Source organism: Mus caroli, chromosome 17 (assembly GCF_900094665.2).
Source record: "Mus caroli chromosome 17, CAROLI_EIJ_v1.1, whole genome shotgun sequence".
Classification (NCBI taxonomy): Eukaryota; Metazoa; Chordata; class Mammalia; order Rodentia; family Muridae; genus Mus; species Mus caroli.
The window spans coordinates 16,865,122-16,869,099 of NC_034586.1; positions in this window are offsets into that span (position 1 = coordinate 16,865,122).

Consider the following 3,978-nt stretch of genomic DNA (forward strand, 5'->3'; position numbering starts at 1 on the left):
ACAATCAAAGGATCACAGAGAAAGCAGGACTCTGAGGAGTCCTGAATCAACTGGGGTTATAGGAAGGACAGACTCCAATCAGATATATTGAGGGCAGCAAGCACTTGAGATAATCAGAAGGCAGGAGGCAAGCATAAGAACAGAAGCAACAGAAACAAAGCTTACTTGGCATCATCAGAAACAAACTCTCCTACCATAGCAATTCCTGGATACAGCATCACACCAAAAAAGCAAGGCATGGATCTAAAGTCACTTCTCATGATGATGATGGAGGACTTTAAGAAGGAAATACAAGAAAACACAAGTAAACAGCTAGAGGCATTTAAAGAGGAAACACAAAAAGAAACCCTTAGAGAGTTACAGGAAAACACTATCAAACAGGTGATGGAGTTGAAGAAAATCATCCAGAATCTAAAAAGGGAAGTAGAAACAATAGAGAAAACCCAAAGGGAGACTACTCTGGAGATAGAAACCCTAGGAAAGAAATCAGGAACCATAGATGCGAGCATCAGCAACAGAATGCAAGAGATGGAAGAGAGAATCTCAGGTACAGAAGATTCCATAGAGAACATGGACACAACAATCAAAGAAAATGCAAAATACAAAAAGATCTTAACTCAAAATATTCAGTAAATCCAGGACACAATGAGAAGACCAAACCTACAGATTATAGGAGTAGCTGAGAATGAAGATTTTCAACTTAAAGGGTCAGTAAATATCTTCAACAAAATTATCTAAGAAAATTTCTCATACCTAGAAAGAGATGCCCATGAACATACAAGAAGCCTACAGAATTCAAAATAGACTGGAACAGAAAAGAAATTCCTCCTGACATATAATAATCAGAACCACAATGCACTAAATAAAGACAGAATATTAAAAGCAGTAAGGGGAAAAGGTCAAGTAACATATAAAGGCAGGCCTATTAAAATTAAACTAGACTTCTTACCAGATACTATGAAAGCCAAAAGATCCTGGACAGACATCATACAGACACTAAAAGAACACAAATGCCAGCCCAGGCTACTATGCCCAGGAAAACTCTCAATTACCATAGATGGAGAAACCAAAGTATTCCATGACAAAACCAAATTTACACAGTATCTTTCCATGAATCCAGCCCTTCAAAGGATAATAACGGGAAAACATCTATATACGGACTGAAACTACAACCTAGAAAAAGCAAGAAAGTAATCCTTCAACAAACCTAAAAGAAGACAACCACAAGAACAGAATCATAACTCTAACAACAAAAATAATAGGAAGCAACAATTACTTTTCCTTAATATCTCTGTATATCAATGGACTCAATTCCCCAATAAAAATAAATAGACTAACAGACTTGCTATACAAACAGGACCCAACATTTTGCTGCTTATAAGAAACCCATCTCAGGGAAAAAGACAGACACTACCTCAGAGTGAAAGGCTGGAAAACAATTTTCCAAGCAAACGGTATGAAGAAACAAACTGGAGTAACCATTCTAATATAGAATAAAATCAACTTCCAACGCAAAGTTATCAAAAAAGACAAGGAGGGGCACTTCATATTCATCAAAGGTAAAATCTTCCAAAATGAACCCTCAATTCTGAATAACTATGTTCCAAATGCAAGGGCAGTCACATTCATTAAAGAATTGTTAGTAAAGCTCAAAGCACACATTGCATCTCACACAATAAGAGTGGGAGACTTCAACGCCCCCACTCTCATCAATGTATACAGATCCTGGAAACAGAAAGTAAGCAGAGACACAGTGAAACTAACAGAAGTTATGAACCAAATGGATTTAATAGATATCTACAGAAGATTTTATCCTAAAACAAAAGGATATACCTTCTTCTCAAAACCTCATGGTACCTTCTCCAAAATTGACCATGTAATTGTTCACAAAACAGGCCTTAACAGATACAAAATTATTGAAATTGTCCCATGCATCCTATCAGATCACCATGGAGTAAGGCTGATAACAATAACAACATAAATAATACAAAGTCAACATTCATGTGGAAACTGAACAACACTCTNCTCAATGATACCTTGGTCAAGGAAGAATTAAAGAAAGAAATTAAAGAACTTTTAGAGTTTAATGAAAACTAAGCCACAACATAGCCAAACTTATGGGACACAATGAAAGGATTCCTGAGAGAAAAACTCATAGCTCTGATTACCTCCAAAAAGAAACTAGAGAGAGCATACATTAGCAGCTTTACAGCACACCTAAAAGCTCTAGAACAAATGGAAGCAAATTCACTCAAGAGGAGACAGCAGGAAATAATCAAACTCAGGGGCGAATTGAACCAAGCAGAAAAAAAAGGAACTATTAAAAGAATCAACCAAACCATGAGCTGATGCTTTAAGAAAATCAACAAGATAGATAAACCATTAGCCAGACTCATTAGAGGGCACAGGGAAAGCATCCTAATTAACAAAATCAGAAATGAAAAAAGACACATAACAACAGATCTCAAAGAAATCCAAAACACCATCAGATCCTTCTACAAAAGACTATAGTCAACAAAACGGGAAAATCAGTATAAAATGGACAAATTTCTAGACAGACACCAGATACCAGTTAAAACAGAATCAGATTAATGACCTAAACAGTCCTATATCCCCTAAAGAAATATAAACAGTCATTAATACTTTCCCAACAAAAAATGTCCAGGACCAGATCGGTTTAGTGAAGAGTTCTATCAGACCTTCAAAGAAGACCTAATTCCACTTTTTCTCAAACTATTTCATGAAATAGAAACAGAAGGTACTCTACACAACTCATTGTATGAAGCCACAGTTACTCTGATACCTAAACCACAGAAAGATCCAACAAAGATAGAGAACTTCAAAACAATTTCCCTCATGAATATCGATGCAAAAATACTCAATAAAATTCTCACTAACTGAATCTAGGAACACATCAAAACAATCATCCATCCTGACGAAGTAGGTTTCATTCCCGGGATGCAAAGATGGTTTAATATACTGAAATCCATCAACGCAAACCACTATATAAACAAACTCAAAGAGAAAAACCAAATCATAATTTCATTAGATGCTGAGAAAGCATTTGACAAAATCCAACACCCATTCATGATAAAAGTCTTGGAAAGATCAGGAATTTGAGGCCCATACCTAAACATAATAAGAGCAATCTACAGTAAACCAGCAGCCAACATCAAAGTAAATAGTGAGAGGCTGGAAGCAATCCATCTAAAAGGAGTGGGGAGCCTTGTGGAGTGGAGGTTGGAAACATCCTCTTGAAGAAAGGGGGTGAGGTGATGAGGTATTGGATGGGGACTAGTAGGGAGCAGACCCAGAGGGGGATGAAGTCTGGACTGTAAAAAAAAAAAAAGTTAAAGAATAAAAAAAATAATAATAAATTTATATTATTAGCTATTTCACACACATACATAAACACATACATACAACTGAGTGTGTGCGTGTGCGTGTGTGTGTGTGTGTGTGTGTGTGTGTGTGTGTGTGTGTAATACTGTCCACTCTCACCTATTGACTCTCTACTATTCTGGTCCACATTTCAAGAAAAAATTCTCTATTTATTTTGCTTTGGGACTAACTGAGAGTAACAAGAGCTACCTGGGAGGCTGTAGTTTTGGAGCTATGTGTTGGATTCTGATTGACTCAGCAAAGGATAACAAGTAAAGGCAGTGAGTCTTTTCCTAAAACCTATCCATTGTCAACATTTCCTAAACTGACTGAGGTCTTGTGTGAGGCCAGTGCAGATAAGTTCAGTTGCCGTTGGTTACGGATTACAGTAATTTATTGAACCTAGAGCATGTCTTAGCCCTTTTTCCTCTTTCCCTTCTTATTTCCTAACCACCTCTTGTACCTTAGTTTTCGCAGAGCTAGACATGGAATGGTGTAACTGACTTTTTTTTTGATTTTTAATATTTTTATTACATATTTTCCTCAATTACATTTCCAATGCTATCCCAAAAGTCCCCCATAGCGCCCCCCACTTCC